Source organism: Terrapene carolina, unplaced genomic scaffold (assembly GCF_002925995.2).
Source record: "Terrapene carolina triunguis isolate 2854851 unplaced genomic scaffold, T_m_triunguis-2.0 Scaffold120, whole genome shotgun sequence".
NCBI classification, from domain to species: domain Eukaryota; kingdom Metazoa; phylum Chordata; order Testudines; family Emydidae; genus Terrapene; species Terrapene triunguis.
This window is the reverse complement of record NW_020664471.1, coordinates 3,058,555-3,080,130: the sequence shown is the minus strand read 5'-3', so window position 1 is coordinate 3,080,130 and position 21,576 is coordinate 3,058,555. Positions and strand designations below refer to the sequence as shown.

Sequence of the window (21,576 nt, the reverse complement as noted above, 5' to 3'; positions counted from 1 at the left end):
CAGAATTGTTAATTGCTCCCAAATCCTTTTGTACCATGGCTGCAAATTTAGAAGAGCTTAAGCTGTAAGATCATGAACTTCCTCAATAAATATCTCTTGTGCGGTGCCTCAAGCAGGTTTGCATTGTATTACCCAGATGAAAAGCCCAGCAGAGAAAGCTTGCAACTTTCCCAGCTCTTTCAGCAATGTTTGGGGCCTCTGAATCACTCGGGATGCATCTTCCAGCCCCTCTCCACACCCCCATCCCCAGAAAGTCCCCCTCCTACTATCCAACCCTCTCCCTGCTCCCTGACTGCCCCCCGGGACTCCCCTTACCACCATGCAGCTCCAGCCGCTGGCTGCCCCTGGAGCCAATGTTAAACATGCTGCCAGCACACAGCCCCTCCCCTGCGGCGTGCTGAGGCGGGGGGGGGGCGAGGGAGGAGAGAGTCTGGCTGTTGGAGGCCCAATGGGAGCGGCTCAACTCGGCCCAGGCGGCCAATCAGCAGTGCCGCACTCTGCATGGGGGGAAAAGGGGAGAGGGGGAAAAATCCCGGACCTTTTCTACTAAGGCTCAATGTGCTCAGTGGGGGAGCAGCTGCTCCCCCTGCTCCCCCCCTAGCTACACTACTGCTGTTACTTCCTCATTCTGAAGGCAAAAGGAGGCCTCAGACCTATTCTAGACCTGCGCTGCCTCAATGAGTCTCTCAAAAATTGAAGTTTCGTATGATTTCCCTGACCTCCATCATCCCGTCCCTGGATCTGGGAGACTGATACGCCCTCCTCATTTTAAAGGACGCATACTTCTATATTCCTGGGGCACTGGCGTTTCCACTGTTTCACGTTGGGCCAGCACCATTTCCAGTTCACGGCGATGCCCTTTGGTCTCTCGTTGGCCCCAAGAGTTTTCACAAAGTGTATAATGCCAGTGGCCACTTACCTGTGGTGTCGGGTAGTCCAAATTTACCCATACCTTGCTGACTGGTTGGTAACTGGCCATCCTCAGATCAGGTGCAGAGGCATCTCGATCTGGTCTGTTGCACCTGCTGCAACCTGGGCCTAATAATAAATGACAAAAAGTCGACCTTCATCCCAGTGCAATGTATAGAATTCATTGGGGCTGTACTTGACTCCACTCAAGCCGGAGCCTTCCTCCCCAGGACTTGGTTCCAAGCCATGGTGGACCTCATCTCTTCTCTGTGTGCCCAATCACTCACCACTGCCCACATGTGACCCAACAGTCTCAGGCACATTGCAGCATGCATTTACATGGTCCGGTATGCGTGACTCCGCCTCAGGTCCCTACAGGCGTGGCTGGCGTCAGTCTATGTCCCCAACCGGCACAGTGTGGACCGGGTGATAAGGATTCCGGACAGTGTACTGTTGTCTCTTACCTGGTGGCAAGATCCTGCATCGGTGCTGAAGGGAGTCTGATGTATGCCTTCCCTCTGGTGCTATTGCTGTCCAGGGTCCTCATGAAGATCAAGCAGGACAGGGCAAAGGTCATCCTCATAGCGCTGGCATGGCCATGCTAACACTGGTTCAGCCCTCTGCTGGACCTCTCACTGGTGACCCTGTTCCGGATGGTTCTCAGGTCAGACCTGTGGTCCCAGAACCACGGCAGTCTCCTGCAACCAGACCTAGCGGCGCTTCATCTGATGGCTTGGCTGCTGCGTGGCTAAACCCTCAAGAATGGCAGTGCTCGTCCGAGGTCCAGCGAGTCCGGTTGGGCAGTAGAAAGCCCTCCACCAGGGGCACCTGTCTGGCCAAATGGAAGTGATTCACTTGCTGGATGGCAAATAAGAGGCTCTGTCCCAAGTGAGCCACATTGCAGATCATTCTAGATTACCTCCTGCACCTCAAGCTTCAGGGCTTGTCGCTCTCATCCATCAAGGTCCATCTAACGATCATCTCGGCCTTCCACCCACTGCTTGAAGGCAGGTTGGTTTTCTCTCAGGATATCACAGCCAGATTTCTCAAGGGCCTGGAGTGCCTCTATCCCACGTCAAGGATCCTGTTCCTCTGTGGGACTTCGTTCTGGTGCTGTCATGGCTCATGGGTCCCGTCCCCCCCTTGGAACCTTTGGCTTCCTGCTCTCTCCTCCTCTCCTGGAAGGTTGCGGTCATGTCGGCCTGCTGGGTATCCGAGATTCGGGCGCTCACCTCAGAGCCACCTTACACGGCCTTCTACAAGGACAAGGTCCACCTAAGACCGCACCCAGCCTTCCTTCCTAAGGTGGGGTCTCAGTTTTATTTGAACCAAGAAATTTACTCTTCTATCCAAAGCCGCATAAGTCGGAAGAGGAGCGCAGGCTACATGCCCTGGACGTCAGGAGGGCTCTGGCCTTTTACATTGAAAGGACCAAGCCATTCCACAAGTCAATGCAATTATTCGTCGCTGTGGCCGACAGGATGAAAGGTCAACCTGTTTCCGCTCAGAGAATTTCGTCCTGATCTCTGCCTGCATTCGCTTTTGCTATGATCTAGCAAAGGTATCGCTCCCGGAGATAGTCAAGGCCCACTCTACCAGGGTGCAAGTCTCTTCGGCAATCTTTTTGGCACTGAAGGGCGGCCACCTGGTTGTCGGTCCATACCTTCACGTCCCACTAGGAGCTTACCCAGCAGGCCCTGGACGACGCTGGCTTCGGTAGAGCAGTACTGCAAGCCGCCAAGCAGTGAACTCCGAGTCCACCTCCATAGATACTGCTTGTGAGTCACCTAGAATGGAATCGACATGAACAAGCACTCGAAGAAAAAACATTTACCTACTTTTCGTAACTGTTGCTCTTTGAGATGTGTTCCTCATGTCCATTCCATTACCCGCCCTCCTGCCCCTCTGTTGGAGTTGTCGACAAGAAGGAACTGAGAAGGCGTAGAGCCAGCGGTGCCTGATATGCCGTGGCATGAGCGCAGCACTCCAGAGGGTGCCACAGCCGGCCCTACGGATACCGCTAAGGCAAAAATCTCCGACAGCTGGGCACATGGGCGCGTGCACACCTAGAATGGAATGGACATGAGCAACATATCTCGAAGTACAACAGATATAAAAGTTTTTTTTCTGTGTGGTTACCTATGTATGTGTGTGGATGTCCATAAAAGAGCCAAAAAATTAAATGCATGTCAGAGCTGTATGGTCATGAAAGTGCCAGACATACTTGTTGAAAGTTGTGGGAGTTTGCCCTGCTGTCCAGTCAAATTTCCACCTTTGCATCCACTGTTGGGCAATTTAGTATATGCTTTTTAGGCTCCACCCTCAGCCCCAGCAGTGGCTGCATTCCAGTAGTGGTATATGTATATAGTTAGTGGAGTGATGTAGTGGGCCTTCAGGTAAAAGGTACCATGTAAATATATAAATAGTAGTATTTTACATTTTTTTGGCAGGATGGTCTTTCCTTTGCTAATTGTTCTATCATTCCATGTCAGAAAGGTTTTCCTTGTATTCTATCACCTCTCTTTATTCAGTCCTTCTAACTCCCCTGCCCTCTGTTTTTAATATGATTTCCTCTCTGGCCTTGTTAACTTTAGAGAATTTTACCATTCTGAGAGCCATACTGACCACCTAGATTTACAGGGGTCATCGCAACAAATGATTTGGTAGCCTCAGAATGCGGCCACCAACTCTTGCTGGTGGCCGCACTGACACTTTTCCCTAAAATTATTTGTTTTTCTTATATTAATAAAGTGATATGCACACATGTACATCCAAATCATTGTAATTTATTTATGCAAGTGTTTTTTTTTCTTCCAGACTCAATAATAAAAATAATGCACAGTTATCTCTATTCTTACTGGACCTAGCAGAATAAAAACACAAATAAGGTGCTTTGCATGTTCTTGTATTTTTTTTTATTGTTGTTTCTTTTGCTTTTTTGGTAAAAGTGGTTGTACAACTATTCTGAAGTAAATTTAAAAATGCTTTGACATCATAGAAGAAGTCCAGATAATAATGAAAAAAACATCTGGGCGGCTTGGGTCTGGGGAGGGGAGAGGAGGGTAGGCACAGCTGTGCCTGCAGCTGGCCTGGGGCTCCTCTGAGCAGGTGGCGGGGCTTGGCACTTTGCCGGCCCTGAGGTACTCTGGCTAGGGGGCGGGGGTGCTCCGGGCTTCAGCCAGTCCGGGGCTCCTCCGGGCAGTGGTGGGGTTGGGGGGTGGGGTGAGGACACTCAGGGCTTCAGCCAGCCTGGGGGTCCTCCAGCTGAGAGGGAGAGTGCGGGACTTCTCCGGGTGGCGGGCTTGTGGCTCCAGCCGTTGGGGGGGAGCAGGGGGTCCCGGGGGTCCAGCTGCCATGGGTGGGGTGGGCGGAAGGGGTGGAGTTGGGGGCTAGCCTTCCCAAAGGGGGGCTCCACCCTCTGCCTGTGCGTCCGCCACTTGCCTCCTGACTCCCCCTTGCCTGCTGCTCGCCTCCTGTGTCCCTCCTCACCTCCCCCAACTGCCGCTTGCCTCCTGTGTCCCTCTTCACCCCCCCCAACCGCTGCTTGCCTCCTGTGTCCCTCTTCACCCCCCCCAACCGCCGCTTGCCTCCTCTCACCCCTGTCCACCGCGAGAACCCCTGCTCGCTGGTGGCTCATCGCTCACCTCCTCACTCCCACGCTTGCAGCCAGACCCCCTCTCTCCTACCCGCCTCATCCTGCTGCTGGCTCGCCGCTTGCCTCCTCACCCCCCCCTCGCCTCCTCACCTTGCTCCTTAAGCGTTGTGTGTCCCACCTGTGTCTCCCACCTGTGTCTCCAGTGAGGTGGCGCAGGGAGGAAGGGGAAGCAGTGTTCCCTCTCATTTTTCCTATTCATGTGTGAAATGAATTTTGTTATGTGCACCAACATGGAGGTGATGTCACACATCACCTTCATATTGGTGCACATAACAAAATTCAGTTGATGGGGGTGGGGCCGAGTGGTTCGGAGTGTGGGAGGGGCTCAGGGCTGGGGCAGAGGGTGGTGGTACAGTGGTTTGCGGGCTCAGGGGTGGAGCAGGGGATGAGGGGTGCAGGAGGGTACGCCGGGTCTACGGCAGGGAGAGAGGACTCCCCGCAGCAGTAGCAGCAGCAGCACTTGGGCTGTGGGGGGAGAGGCGCCTCTCCCTGCCACAGCAGCGCTGGGGCTGCAGGATAGGCGCCCCTTTGCTCCAGCAGGGCCGGGCTGGGGGAGGGGCGCCCGGGCCGGGGCTGGGTTCGGGCTGGGGGAGGGACGGCCAGGCTGGGGCTGGGTTCGGGCCGGAGGAGGGATACCGGTGCCAGGGCTAGGTTTGGTCTGGGGGAGGGGCGCCTGGGCTGGACCGTTCCGGCCGAGTCTGGGGCCATGCCGCCCCAGCTCCAGCAGGACCGGGCTGCAGCAGAGTTTGGGCTGGTGGAGGGGCGCCCCAGCCGCAGCAGGGGCGCCCCGGCCGCAGCAGATTGGAGGCCGGGGGAGGAGCGTGTTCCTTGAGCGCTCGTGCGGCGCTAAAGAGGCTCCTGCGCAGCTTACAGGGAACTAAGGGGGGGCCGATGCGTCCCCCACCCAGGAAACTGCCGTGGCCGCAAGGAAACCCTCTGGTGGCTGCATGCGGCCACGGTGGCCGCATTTGAGAAATGGTGACCTAAAATGCTTGTAAATCACGTCACATGTACACGTGTGTGTTCCCAGAACTGTGTAGATTAAGCTTGCTTTCAGAAGGTCCACTGAACTGGTTTAGTGCTAATGTGTGCACAAAATAGCTAAAATGGTTCAGCTAGTCCTCCTGCTGCTGTCCCACAGTGCATAGGTGACCTTTTTAATCTTCCATTATTCACTACCTCTGGAAGGTTCCAAGAAGGCATTGCAGTTGACATGGTTTAAAACAGCAGAGCTGATGTGCAACTGGTGTTCTTAAATTGAAACATCATGGCTAATATGGACAAAATAAAAGGTTTGTACTCAAACTGGGTTGTTCTAGCTGATTCAGTTACAAGGGGGTTGTTTGTTGCTCTGAGTTAGAGCCCAAAATATCATGATTAAAAATCAGATTTAAAACAGTAAATAAATTACATTTTTGCCTGCTTTTGGATATTTCTCACCTTGTATGGGGAAGCTCTCCACCCCTAACTTGTGAGAGATAATTTCAGGATCAAAAATAACCTTAAATATACACAAAATATGGCTTCCCTGTTCACTGCTTGGAAGGGGCTGCACTTACTCTCTCCTATCATGTGTGAGAGGAGGTGGCACTCAGGGACTCATAATTCCCCCTTCCCGTCCCTAACAAGGCAGAATAGGCAGCTATCTCACTCATATTCTCCCTTCGTGATCCCCTATAATAGCCAGTCCCCCATCTACCTCATTAACTTGCCCTCTTATATTTCCCTCTCTTAACCTTCTGTCTCCTACCACAGGTTCTCTCTCTGCAGCACCACATTTCCCTGCATCCTCCTAGTCTGCCTCCTATTTCCTCCCCTACTTGCCCCTCGTCCCCACCTCCCCGGGTCATTTTTCTGATCATCCCTGCACATCCTCTTTCTTAGCACATTTTCCCTTGTTGCTGCCCCCATGGTCTCATTCCTGAAACTCCGCATTCTCCTGTCCTCTGCCTGGCGTTTGTATGGAGACTGAGGAGCCACCATCTTCCCTCTGTTAGCCCCATTTCAGCCGATGGAAGATGGCATCCAACTTTGCTGGGAGCAGCTTCACTTTCCTCTAGAAAGGTCAGAGACATGGTAGCTAGATAGCTAAGGGCAGCCTATAGCTTTGGTCCTGTTGACAGTAATGAGAGATGCTGTCCCCTTTGGATAAGGGCAGATTTCATAGGGTTGAAGCCAGCAGTCGGAAATTCATGAGAACCCTTTTAAAAAACAAAACAAAACAGAAATTGAGATTTACAATAAAACTGTGAGAGTGGGGGCTGGTCCACACTACCCGCCCAATTCGGCGGGTAGAGATCAATCTTCTGGGATCGATTTATCGCGTCTCATCTGGACGCGATAGATCGATCCCAGAAGCGCTCCCCCGTCGACTGCGGAACTCCTGCTCGCCGAGAGGAGGAAGCGCTGTCGACGGGGGAGCCTGCCTGCGCCGCGTGGACCCGAAGTAAGTAAATTTAGTTCGATATAGGAAACGTCGACTTCAGCTACGCTATTCTCGTAGCTGAAGTTGCGTTTCCTATATCGATCCCCCGCCCCAGTGTGGACCTGCCCTTAGTAATGCTGCGTTGTGTTGGTGGGTGCCAGACTTGCCACCAGAGCACTTTTCCTTCCTCTCACCAGTGGTCTTTTATTCTTGTCTCTTTCCAGAGCCTGGGGCCCTTGTAAATCTTAATTCTGGTTCTGCAAGTTCCACTTGGGGGCCTCGCTGACAAGTTGGTCAGAAGTATGAAAGCATTATAAGAAACACTATGAGATGAAATCACTTTGTTCATTGAAATTGCACTGTGGGATTTTGGAAGGAACTGGCAAGGAAATAACAGTGACCGGGACTTCCTGTCCCCACTAGTTTGGGCTTGATGAGTTGCAACGCCAAGGTTACTTGTTTTAACATGTCAGAATTAGATTACTGATTAATACTGATCATCTGAAAAGTGTTACACTTATGTATATTCAGATTATTTTTAAAAGCCATTAATGGCTGGGAGGTACTGTGTTAATGCATTTTGCTGTAACACTCTGTTTTGCAAACATTTTGTTTTTTTTAATGGGTCCTGGCAATGAAAAACTCTGATTTAGTAAACCTACAGTGTAGTAAGTAAATAGAGTAGTAATGGCCTGTTACTGCATGATGAAAGTTATTGGGAATTTAACTAGACATTCTTGGGAGCAGGATTGGGGCCTAACTAAGCAAGTGTTTTCTGACTAAATGGATATACTGTAGCTTGTTTTATTTTGTTTGTTGGTTAATTCAAAGGAACACAAAAATCTTTTACTACGCTGTTTTGAATAATTCCCCTAAACATATATGTTTTTGTCCCCACAGAAGCCAGCTCAGGAAGACATTAGAAAGTTGATCTCAATAATACAACAACAGGTAAGTTAAGTTGTAGTTTTATTTTCTTTGCTACAAATTATGGAGAATCTGTGGCAAGTATTGAAAAAAATTTCTTTTTTCTGCACTTGGGAAAGAAAACTCTCAGATCCATTATTTTCTAAATTTTCTAACTTGAGTACATGAAGATAGCTGCCTCCAATGTGAAATTAGAGAGCTAAGTAAAAGTTGCTTGATTTCTCCCCACACCCCTTCACCCATAGATGCTGAGCACTTGCAGCTCCCATTGACAACAATGGAAATGTGGATGCTCAGGTCTTTTGGAGAAACAAACCACTTAAGTGCCTAAATGTGGAGTTAGGTGTCTAACTTCAGGCAGTCAAGTTGGAAAATATGCCCTATATAAGTACAAGTAATATCCTAAGAAATGTGAATAGGTTAATAGCTTTCCTGTTGAGCAAATTATAGGAAAACTACAAGGGAACGTGTTTAACATCAGTGGCTGAGAGAACTAGACATGATGTTTCTCCACAAATTTAGTATATCTTTGGTATATTTAAATAAGTACCATGTTATGAAAGAACAGAGTTTATGCGGTTCTGCTTTTAATGTAGAAATGGAATATCCACTTCCCCCTTCCCATCTCTGTCTCACTAGCTTTCCCAAGTTTAAATGTCGTGAGTATTCTGTTATAAAATATTGGATGGGGGAATTAGGACCCTGTTTAAGATTCTTATCTTGATTTTTTTACCCAAATGGACAGTTTTATTATGGATTATCGGGCCCAACTATACTGTAAACTGTTTAGGTATCTAAAATTTCTGTAACCTTATTTGCTCTAGTCACTGAATAGTTGACACTGACTTCAGTTTCTTATAAAATGTTGATAAAGATGTGGAAATTAAACAGAGCCATTTTCAGTTTTTGCCTGCAAAGCACACTGATAGGCGGTTTTCCCCCTGTGTTTGTAATGCACATGTAATATAGGGAGGTGGTGTGGTATAGCTATAAGGGATTTAAAATGGAGCTGGAAGCTAGGAACTTCTGAGTTTTAACTGCGGCCCCAGCAATGACAGTCCCTGTGGCCTTGGGTAACACACTTTAGTTCTTTGAGTCAGTTTGTCCATCAGTGAAATGGTGGTAATCCTATTTCTCTTTTTCTCAGGGTGTTGCAATAATTAGTTTAATTATTTGCAAAATGCTGTGCACATGAATGATGCTGTTATATAAGAGGCAGCAGTCATTACCATTACTATGGAGAGGGAGCAACCTCTTCATAATTAAGCCTGCATGTTCATTTTCATTAGAAACCCCTGCTCCTAAATACCACAAAAAAAGAAATATCTTCCTTAGAACTGGTAGGTGAGTGAGGTCTTTGGCTGATTTCCCCCCCCCCCCCCCCCCCATGGATTTCGAAGTAAGTCAGAACAAGGATTATTTACTTACAACGCCAAAGTAACAAACATGTTCACCAGTTTCCAAAAAATCTCTTTTTTTCGTCACTTGCAGCCAAAACCCCTCCAAAAACACAAAAGTCAGGAAAATGCAGAGAGAGATAAAATTTAGTTGGCGAGGATTTCACCCCTAGTATGGGAAGGAAGGAGTGAGTGTCTCTACCCCAGGCTTTACCCCCAATCCACGTTCAGGCTGTCTTTAAAGAATAAGCAATATCAGAGACAATAACTTTGCTGAGGTGAAATTAAGGTTGATAGAACGTATAAGTAATTAATGATAAAAATCTTTACAAGAAAGTTGGACGTAACTGTGGAGAAAACAAACCAATTGGAGATGACAGAAAGCGTTACTCGTGGATGCTGCTATGAGAGAACTTAATGTCAGTGAGGAATCCAAGAGTACTTCTAAATTATGGACTGATTTGACCAATTGTGGGTCTGTACCTTTAATCAAAGGAGATTGCACTGTGGCAGCTAACTCTTCAAAATGTTTTCCTCTGCCCAGCAGCATCAGCTCAGTTTTGCTCAGGTTCAGCTTCAGCCAACTGTTTTCATTCATGAGCTGATCTTGTTGAAGCACTGAGCCGTCTTGGTGGTAAGTCACCACCTAACCTTTCCCTCAATAAAGTAAATAGATTGAGTTTCTTAAGTCTCACACTAGAAGGCCTATTGAGACTTCAAATCATTCTTCTTATACTTTTGATGCTTTCTAGTTTTTTAAATATAGTTTTTGAAGTAAGAACACCAGAACTGGACACAGTTTTCCATTAATGTTTTCACTAATGCCATATACAGAGGTAATACCACCTCCCTACTTCTCTTGCTTATGCATCCAAGGTTCGTGTTCATCATCTTAGCAACCACTTTGCACTGGGAGCTCATGTTCACCTTATTATTTACCATTGCCACTAAAGTATGTCACCACAGCAGCCGGGAGGGTGCTTCCCAGCATGGGTAGATAGATGTGCTAGCTCGAGCAGAGCTAGCGTACTAAAAATAGCAGTGTGGCTGTAGTGGCATGGATGGCGGGGGGTCAGGCAGGTTTGTAGTTGGGAGTAGCCTGAGTTGCTGCGGCTACCGCGCTATTTTTAGTGTGCTAGCTCAAGCAGAGCTAGCGCATCTGCCTGCCCATACTGGGAAGCACCCTCCCAACTTCTGTGGCGAGATACCCTAAGTCCTTTTCAGTGTCACTTCATTCCACAATACAGTCCCCCGTCTTGTAAGTGTGACCTATGCTTTTTATTCCTGGAGATATGACCTTGCATTTGGCTGTATTAAAACCTATGTTTAAATAAGCCCACCTGAACAAGAGATCTAGATTGATCTGTATAACTGACCTGTCCCTATCATTATTTACTGAACCAGCAATTTGTGTGTCATCTGCAAGTTTTACCACTATTGATTTTATATTTTCTTCTAGGTCATTGATAAAGATATTAAATAGCATTTGGTCAAGAATATATCCCGGCAGGATCCCACAACTAACAATAAAAGAAACAAAAGAGGGGAAATGGGAAGTTGGAATTGCTAAAGGGCATAGTTAAGATAGTTTGGGTATCTCGGTTGAATTTCCATACCTTCAGATATTTGGATTTCTTGTAAATTTAACCATAACTCTGAATCTTCTGGCTTTGGCTTTTTAATACAGTAGTTTGTTTTTTTTTCCTTTTGCTAACTACAGCATTCTTCTAAGGAATTTTATTCATATTACTCATGTGTGCTATCAACCTTAACTTCACCTTTACAAAAAAAATTTGTTTAGTAAAATATAGTAATTAAAGCTTAAATAATAAATTTCAGACTGTCTATTGTGGATCAAATGGTTACTTAGCTTGCAGATTTTCTAAAACCAAATAATATATTTCATCATATACCACATTTTTGCTCTTTAACAATGAGTAATATGGAAACTTTTCACTTCAGGTCTTGTTTTTTTAAGTAGCACAAAACTCTCTTATTACTTAAGCCGTTCAGTCTTGTTCTGCTGCTATAAGGTGTGCAGACAGGTTTTTCTCCCCCACAGGATAACTGTAACATAATTGCTTACATTAGTGCTCTCTTTGCTTCTTGATTTCAAATAGAGTGCTGAATTCTACAATGTGGTGTTCCTATTATTATTAATTTACCGGTGCTCATCACCATAGTATTATTTTAATGCTTTGTAAATATTAGAAAGTTAAAGCTCACAATATCTATGTCATGTAGGGAGGTGTTATCCTCAGTATAAAGATGGGCAAACTGAGGCACATAGAGGTTGAGCGACTTGCTTAGGGCAACCCCGGAAGTTTGTGCACAGCTGCTAATAGCTGAATCTTAACCCGAAAGTCATCTTTCAGTGGATATTCTGTGCTTTTACGGACGACTTACAGGTTCATACCTCAAATTAATTTTTTACTCCATTATTGAATGCCGATATTTTACTTTGACCCTACCTCTCCTTTTTTGAAAATTTGAGTCTAATTATAATAGCAACAAGTTGCATATTTTCCTGTAGAAGTAGAAACAAATGTTCATTGGTCCTTATCTGAAGCTGTATAAAGAGAAGAATGTCAGCTTGTTAGTCTCCATCATGTCACTCTTAAACATCCTTCAAATTTGTCTAATAGCTTTGGGAAAAAAACCCTGTGACCCAATTTCCTTTCCCTCCCTGCTTTTTCTGCTGGCTTCCAACTTGAGATCACCCTTTCTGTAGTTTTTGGAAGGACTGATGAAGCCAGTGACTCCATCTCCCTTCACTGGAAGCTTTCTTTGAAGTCCAATGAACTTCACAGTCAATCCCACAAACCAGCTGAGTTTAAGAAGCACATCTTGTCTCAGTGATGTCCTGTAGCCATCAGTTTTAAAACATCTAAAAGGTGCTTGGAATTTGTCTGTCATGTGATATGTAACTCGTTCCTGTGTCGTCCCTTGGATGGACCATGTCACCTAGAAAACTTATTGTTACACCAAGTTACAATACAGAAGGTGCTGCAGAACCTTAAGTGTTGTCTGCTTTATCTCCATGGTAATTCACAAATGCACATTCCGTGTATCAGTTAGTCAGAGGGACTAACTGGTTTTGAGTTTTGGTCTGAGGGTGGGAACCAGACTGAGACAGTATTTGTTTCTGTGACTTCCTGGCATGGTATTAGGGAATGAAAGGGATAAGATGGGATATTCTCAATACCCTAATAAAGGTTGGAGTTTTGAACTACACCTCGCTATTCTAAGACTACTTGAAAGACTAAAGCTGGCAAACATTTGTACTTTCTCCAGACTGAACTGGCTCCAAGGGGTCATCTATAGAGTCGTCTGAGTTTCAGCAAGAGGCTTTGGTAAGACCTATTATGAAAATAGGTTTAGTTAAGAGATGGCTTAGTTGACAGTGGGGAGTGAATTCAGGCCTTGGCACAAGAATTGCAAGCGCCGATTACTTGAACTAAAAGACATAAGAATATAAGAACAGCCATACTGGGTCAGACCAAAGGTCCATCTAGCCCAATATCCTGTCTTCTGACAGTGGCCAATGCCAGGTGCTTCAGAAGGAATGAACAGAACAGGTAATCGTCAAGTGATCCATTCCCTGTCACTCATTCCCAGCTTCTGGCAAAGAGAAACTAGGGACATCATCCCTGCTCATTCTGGCTAATAGCCATTGATGGACCTATCCTCCATGAATTTTTTGAACCCTATTATATAGTCCTGGCCTTCACAACATCCCCAGGCAAAGAGTTTCACAGGTTGACTGTGTATTGTGTGAAGAAATACTTCCTTATGTTTGTTTTAAAACTGTTGCCTATTAATTTCATTTGATGACCCAGGTTCTTGTGTTATGAGAAGGAGTAAATAACACTTCCTTATTTACTTTCTCTACACCAGTCACAATTTTATAGACTTCTATCACAGTCCACCCCTTAGTCGTCTCTTTTCCAAGCTGAAACGTCCCAGGTTTACTAATCTCTCCTCATAATGAAGCTGTTCCATACCCCCAATCATTTTTGTTGCCCTTTTCTGAACCTTTTCCAATTCTAATATATCTTTTTTGAGATCGGGTGACCACATCTGCATGCAGTATTCATGATGTGGGAGTACCATGGATTTATATAGAGGCAATATGATATTTTCTGTCTTACTATCTATCCCTTTCCTAATGATTCCCAACCTTCTGTTAGCTTTTTTGACTGCCGCTGCACATTTATTGGATGTTTTCAGAGAACTATTCACAATGACTCCGAGATCTCTTTCTTGAATGGTAAAAGCTAATTTAGACCCCATATTTGTATATGTATAGTTGGGATTATGTTTTCTAATGTGTATTACTTCGCATTTACGAACATATGAATTTCATCTGCCATTTTGTTGCCCAGTCACCCGGTTTTGTGAGATCCCTTTGTAACTTTTCACAGTTTGCTTTGGACTTAATTATCTTGAGTAGTTTTGTATCATCTGCAAATGTTGCCACCTCACTGTTAACCCTTTGTCCAGATCATTTATGAATGGAGGAGAATGTTAAGACACTCAGATATTGCAGTGTTAGTGCTGGTATGAGAACCTAGATAGATAAATTCTTTTAGTTTTGAGTAAGTAACAGGCTGTTGTATTTGCTGGTGCAATTACTAGAGTAAAACATGATCACACTCACTAAGTCTGAGCATTACATTAGAGCAAGTGATTTGTTTTTGGTGAAGAAGAGTTCTATTTTAAGTATTTTGTTTGTATATTCAGTGTGTTTCCTTGTTGTATAATGTGTTCCCCTCCTTGTTTGTAGTTCCCTCTTCTCTTGTACTTGCTTATATTGTATCTCTTCTGTTGAATTAAAATATTATTTTTCATAAAGAGCAACCTGAAGGAATAGCTATTTAAGGTAGGAGAGAAACTTTCTCCTGTGTCCTTTGAAACATGTCGCTGTTACAGCATAAAGGAATCAGGGAACCCACTGCTTTGCCCAGAGAAACAAGGGAGGGAAACAGTATTTAAAAAAAAAAAAAGGCCAGTCCCTGAGAGTATTGCTTCCAAATGAAAGTGATTAATGTTTGCTTTTTTTATGGGTTCAGCTAATGTGGCCATGGCTGGGTATCTGGTAATAAAAAAGCCAACAAGGCTGTTAATGTGACTGGTGAGTTCTGCCAGATTATATAGTCTTTTGATTGATAAGGTAATATGGTGAAACATGAATGAGGGGAAAGTCTGCTTTTGCTCAGGATGAAGGTAGAGGAACCTTTCATTTGTAGTGTAATTCTTAGAGCAGGAATTCTGGGAATCAGGGCATATGGATCCTCTTCCCAGGTAGGCTAATGATGCTGGGCAAGTCACTTAACTTGTCTCTGTCTTATTTTCCACCTCTGTAAAATAAATGTAATACTTACCTCAGAAGGACATGGTGAAGCTAAATTAATGTTTACAAGCCATTTTGTGGTCTTCTGTTGAAAGGTGTCTTACATGTACAAAGAGTATTCTTACTGTAAATACTAAATGTATTTAGTATTTTTTTTTTAAATGAAAACAATACTGGAATGTATGAGATTTGTGGAGTTGGGAAAACCATGACACATTATTTAAAGGATTGGTTAGAAAATTGGAGGCAGAGGGCAGTGTGAAAAGAGGATGAAATTAGAAATATTTTCTGATTGAACACTGGGCACCTAATAAGGGTGGGGAAGAAATTGTCAGTTTTTGTTAGAGATGAATGAATTGTTTCAGAACAACTTATCTTATTGCCTCCTTTTTTTAAAGTCCATTTTGTAGCTTTTCTGAGTGTGGTAAAAGGGAACAGAATGTTCACCAATATAGAAGAATACATCATAGAGGAAGCTGCTGCTCACACTTTTTATTTGAAGAAAATGTAACAAACCAGGAACTGCTATACTGTAGGTCCTTTTTCATAAATAGGAAATACATGAAACCACAAGACGCAGTGTCAGAGCAATGCTAAGTGCCTGGCTGGAACCCAAAAACAAATTCATCATTAAAAGGGACAGCGACATGAGTTAAAAAGGATGCTATGTAATATAATAATGGTCTGGTTGCCAAGTTGTGGATTGACTGTCTGTTAAACTTGCTGCCTGGATCTGAACCCCGTGAGATTGAAACATTGGTCTGAATAAGAACGTGAATTGATTGGATGCTCAGTAACTTTGATAGTCCAGGAATCTTATTAGAACAAGTAAGCACTCTTTTTTGGATATAGGAACAATCACCTGCTCCCCCTCTAATGATCCAGAAGTGTTCCTGATTGGCAAATGGTTGCTCTTTTGACCTGTTATCTGTGTTAACTAGTAAAAGCCACCCAAAGTACTGCTACCTAGGCTTGCCATAGCTGACTTAAATACATTAAAAATCCCAGAAAGGATTTTATGGCTGGTAACTCTGATAGCAACAAATCCAGACTACACTTAAGGTTTTCAACAATAAGGGCTTATCTACAGTTAAAATGCTACAGCAGTGCAGAATTCTTCGGAAGAATTTTTCTGGTGACCTAGCACTGTCTATACTGGGGGTTGGCTTGGCATTTGTAGTGTAGACATACTTTATGGCAGTAGTTCTCTACCTGTGGTCTGTGGACCCTGGGGGTCTGTAGACTATATCTATGAAAGACACTGACTGAACAGAATTTAACTATATATACAGACAATAGATTTCCAAAGGGGTCTGCACCTCCATTTGAAAATTTGTAGGGGTCCGCAAATGAAAAAAGGTTGAGAACCAGTGCTCTGTGTTGGTCTACACTGGGAACTTACACTGGCATAGCTGCATCTCTCAGGCGTGTGAAAATCTGTACCCCTGAGAGATGAAGCTATGCTGACCTAACCCCTGGTGTAGACAGTGCTAGGTTGATGGAAGAATTCCACGCTCCTAGGGGCACCTCTCCTGTCTTGCTAGTGCTGGCTATAAAATTGGGAAAAGCTAGTGATTTCTTTTTTCTTTGGTGAATCTTCCTGTTTTTAGTACATGACTTAAATAATTGTCTTTTCTTCTTTAAATCTTGTCCACACACCCACATGGAAAAGGGCATCTGCACAAGGAGCAGACATGTTGTTTTTCAGTGGGTTAAAAGGAATGAGGTGAATCTTGCATCAATCCAAGTGTCTTTCTGTAAAAGGCACGTTCAAGTATAAGAGGTATCTTAAAAGGAAAATGAAGTGTTGAGCACTCAATGAAAAATTGATGATGGAGAGAGGTGTCTGCGTGTGAAGTAAATACAATTTGATAAGTGTAAAATTAAGAGCAATATGCCATCTTATGAATATTCACCTGTTTTGAAATTAGGCTTCTAAGCTGATTGTAATAAATGATTGCTATAACCACTTCTTGCCTGCTGTTTTGTGAACTGCATATATTTGAACAGGCCATGATTTCAAGATGGAGAAATGGGGAATGAATGGCACCAGGCTAGAAAAGAGTGAAAAAGTTATATTTTTGTTTACAGTACTTTTGATTTAGAAGTTTATCCTAAATAGGACTGAGTCTGTGCATTCTGGCTGAAAGAAAAATTGATGGACAATTGTCTGAAGATAGGTTTCAGAGTAGCAGCCATGTTAGTCTGTATCAGCAAAAAGAACAGGAGTACTTGTGGCACCTTATAGACTAACAAATTTATTTGAGCATAAGCTTTCGTGGGCTACAGCCCACTTCTTCGGATGCATAGAATGGAACATATATTGAGGAGATATATATACACATACAGAGAGCATGAAAAGGTGGAAGTTGTCTTACCAACTCTGAGAGGCCAATTAAGTAAGAGGAAAAAAAACTTTTGAAGTGATAATCAAGATAGCCCAGTACAGACACTTTGTTAAGAAATGTGAGAATACTTACATGGGGAGATAGATTCAATGTTTGTAATGGCTCAGCCATTCCCAGTCTCTGTTCAGGCCTAAGTTGATTGTATCTAGTTTGCATATCAATTCCAGCTCAGTAGTTTCTCGTTGGAGTCTGTTTTTGAAGCTTTTCTGTTGCAAAATTGCCACCCGCAGGTCTGTCATTGAATGACCAGACAGGTTAAAGTGTTCTCCTACTGGTTTTTGAATGTTATGATTCCTGATGTCAGATTTGTGTCCATTAATTCTTTTGCATAGAGACTGTCCGGTTTGGCCAGTGTACATGGCAGAGGGGCATTGCTGGCACATGATGGCATAGATCACATTGGTAGATGTGCAGGTGAACTAGCCCCTGATGGCATGGCTGATGTGATTAGGTCCTATGATGATGTCACTTGAATAGATATGTGGACAGAGTTGGCATCAGGCTTTGTTGCAAGGATAGGTTCCTGGGTCAGTGTTTTTGTTCAAAGCAACAGAGGGTCCTGTGGCACCTTTAAGACTAACAGAAGTATTGGGAGCATAAGCTTTCGTGGGTAAGAACCTCACTTCTTCAGATGCAAGTAATGGAAATCTTCAGAGGCAGGTATAAATCAGTATGGAGATAACGAGGTTAGTTCAATCAGGGAGGGTGAGGTGCTCTGCTAGCAGTTGAGGTGTGAACACCAAGGGAGGAGAAACTGCTTCTGTAGTTGGATAGCCATTCACAGTCTTCGTTTAATCCTGATCTGATGGTGTCAAATTTGCAAATGAACTGGAGCTCAGCAGTTTCTCTTTGGAGTCTGGTCCTGAAGTTTTTTTGCTGTAAGATGGCTACCTTTACATCTGCTATTGTGTGGCCAGGGAGGTTGAAGTGTTCTCCTACAGGTTTTTGTATATTGCCATTCCTGATATCTGACTTGTGTCCATTTATCCTCTTGCGTAGTGACTGTCCAGTTTGGCCAATGTACATAGCAGAGGGGCATTGTTGGCACATGATGGCATATATAACATTGGTGGACGTGCAGGTGAATGAGCCGGTGATGATGTAGCTCATCTGGTTAGGTCCTGTGATGGTGTTGCTGGTGTAGATATGTGGGCAGAGTTGGCATCGAGGTTTGTTGCATGGGTTGGTTCCTGAGTTAGAGTTATTATGGTGCGGTGCGTGGTTGCTGGTGAGAATATGCTTAAGGTTGGCGGGTTGTCTGTGGGCGAGGACTGGCCTGCCTCCCAAGGTCTGTGAAAGTGAGGGATCATTGTCCAGGATGGGTTGTAGATCACTGATGATGCGTTGGAGAGGTTTAAGCTGAGGACTGTAGGTGATGGCCAGTGGAGTTCTGTTGGTTTCTTTTTTGGGCCTGTCTTGTTTTTGTTCAGTGATGTGTGGTTGTTGGTGAGTATTTGCTTCAGGTTGGGGGGTTGTCTGTAAGCGAGGACAGGTCTGTCTCCCAAGATCTGTGAGAGTGAGGGATCATCTTTCGGGATAGGTTGTAGATCTTTGATGATGCGCTGGAGAGGTTTTAGTTGGGGGCTGAAGGTGACCGCTAGTGGTGGTCTGTTATTTTCTTTGTTGGGCCTGTCTTGTAGGAGGTGACTTCTGGGTACTCGTCTGGCTCTGTCAATCTGTTTTTTCACTTCAGCAGGTGGGTATTGTAATTTTAAGAATGCTTGATAGAGATCTTGTAGGTTCTTGTCTCTGTCTGAGGGATTGGAGCAAATGCGGTTGTATCTTAGAGCTTGGCTGTAGACAATGGATCATGTGGTGTGTCCTGGATGGAAGCTGGAGGCATGTAGGTAAGTATAGCGGTCAGTAGGTTTCCGGTGTAGGGTGATATTTATATGACCATCGCTTATTAGCACAGTAGTGTCCAGGAAATGAACTGCTTGTGTGGATTGATCTAGGCTGAGGTTGATGGTGGGATGGAAATTATTGAAATCATGGTGGAATTCCTCAAGAGCTTCTTTTCCATGGGTCCAGATGATGAAGATGTCATCAATGTAGCGCAAGTAGAGTAGGGGCGTTAGGGGACGAGAGCTAAGGAAGCGTTGTTCTAAGTCAGCCATAAAAATGTTGGCATACTGTGGGGCCATGCGGGTACCCATATCAGTGCCGCTGACTTGAAGGTATATATTGTCCCCAATACTTGTGGGTGAGGACAAAGTCTGAAGATAGTTGTTGTTCTCTTCCCAACCCACACCCTGATATAATCTTGCTTTTCAGTATCCCTTTCAATTTTGTTTTTTTATGAGCACATTTCAGTAAGAAAATGTTCTCTGGGTGGGTGGAGGGAGTTTAGTTCCTTTTATGATGAGAAGACACAGATAGCCCCAAATCAGTGAGAATGCACATAGCATGTGTGCTATGTGGAATCAGGCTAACAGATGATGCTTAACTCTGTTATTAATGCCAGTGTTCACATTTTCATACCAAATAAGTAGAAATAAAGTTTTTTGTTAGTTATATGAAAACATGCAGTGTTAGAAAAAAGTTAGTATGAGTTAGGAAGATCCAGTATGTTCATTCTAACTAAGAACTTAATACTGGCTCTGTGTGGTGAGCATACCAGGCCCTTCACGGTCCCCTGATAGAAGCCCCACAATCCTATTACACTGTGACCCAGGAAAGGAGGTGGGTCCTCTGGGCCTGCCTAAACAGGCCTCATGTAAACAGCCAATCAGAGCCCAGCAGGCTCTGATAAAAGGGCCTTAGCAGGGCAGTTCTTGGCTGGGACCAGAGGGACAAGGCAGGTATTCCCCTCTGGCCAAAGGTGCTTGAGAGAGAACCAGTTTGTTTCGGTTGCATTTGCTTAAGCTGCGTGAGAGAGGACTTGAGAACTTTAACCCTAAGATAAGGGGTGAAGACAAAGGGGTCAGGTGGGAAGAGGCCTGCGGAAGTAGCCGCAATGAATTGAAGTGAGCGATAGGGTCCCTGGATTGGAACCTGGAGAAGTGGGCAGGCCCAGGTTCCCCCACTAACCACTGGTGAAATGGTGTAAATCCCAAGAAGGAGACAAGGTTTGTTTGGAAGCTTGAGCAAAGGGCTGAATTTAAAGGGCCCAGAGCTGGGGCTGAAGATTCTGGTAAAGGCAGATACAGCTTTGTTAGATTTTTGTTAACCCAGAAGGTGTTCATTTGGATTGTGTGACCCAGCAGGAGGGTTGAGCCACTGAAGATTTGCCAAGTGAGGCTGATAATCGGGGGCATGCTGCAGCAGGAGGGAGGCGCTTAAGAGGTGAATGTCCCCTGTTTACACTCTGCCACTGACTCGCTGGGACAGTTAGCGTTCCAAATTACACCTCATGGAACTCAGATGGGTTACGTGCCTGTGTAATCAGTGCCTAGTTTGGCTGGCTGTGTGAACTTGTGGGACATAACCTCCTCAGTCTGCCTATCTATCTGTAAAATTCACAGCCCTTCTCTAAAGATTCCATATGTGTAGGGGTTCTTCTTACCAGGAGACTGGTGTAACTCCTATAGCTTGTCATGATTTTTGACCTTTGAGGGCAACAGTAGTAGCATGTGTGCCACCCTCTGCATGGTATTAAAGCTGGGTGCAGAGCACTGCAGTCACTTTTATCTGGACCACAGTTGGTAAAGGAGTCTATCCTTTGTTGGCCATTGCTCCAACCTCTTCACCAGATCACAATGGTGCTTCATTGACTATTCTGTTAATAGCTGTACCTTGCCTTCCAGTCAGTTGCTAATTGTTTGTAGTCTTTGCCTCAGGTACTTTGGCACATTTCTGCAGTGCTAATGAATTGAATGGTCATGTGGGAGATCTGGATTTTGTTTTTGGTCTGGCTTGGAAGTACTGTGGAGACCCAGAAAGCTGTTCCAAAATGGGGAATTCAGAGGCCTACTCAGATTCACTGAGCTGGAAAGATGGTAGCTGTGCTGTGATACTGCATTGGTGGCGACTGTACAGTGACAGAAAATGGAATTCTCTTGCTCTGACATACCAAGAAAGGCAAAGGACCACACAGTCTTAGTTGAAGGGGAGGGGAAAAAAGTTTCCATTAAGTGACATTCTGTAAATTCCCCCATCTTCGAGGCGCAGCATCTATGGAATAGAGAATGAGATCTGATGCCCTGGTGTTTCCCCACTTCTATGTTGTTCCTAACTTTTTTTCCCTTTTCCATAATTACTCGCAGGAATTTGATCCCAGTTATCAGTAGTCAGTTTCTATTTTTTTGCAGGAATGATGGTGTTCAGTCTTTGAATTCCTTCAGAAGAGAAACAAGTTAATGGTTGATGCCTGTCTGCCATTACACTATGCAGTGTTGTTGTAGCATTGTCAGTCCTAGGATATTAGATAGACAAGATGGGTAAGGTAATATCTTTTATTGGACCCACTTCTGTTAGTGGGAGAAAAGCTTTCAAGCTTACATTGAAGAAGAGTTCGGGGTAAGCTCAAAAGCTTGTCTCTCCCACCAACAGAAGTTGGTCCA

General features: G+C 44.7%; 1 long non-coding RNA gene across 1 annotated transcript in view; it reads left to right on the top strand.

Moving 5' to 3' along the window:
• LOC115271220 overlaps nt 1-21,576 on the top strand; it is a 107,861-nt gene that overhangs the window by 42,798 nt on the left and 43,487 nt on the right. The window contains exon 2 of the long non-coding RNA XR_003899826.1: nt 7,890-7,940. This is a non-coding gene — a long non-coding RNA (uncharacterized LOC115271220). The remainder of the gene's footprint in view (nt 1-7,889; nt 7,941-21,576) is intronic.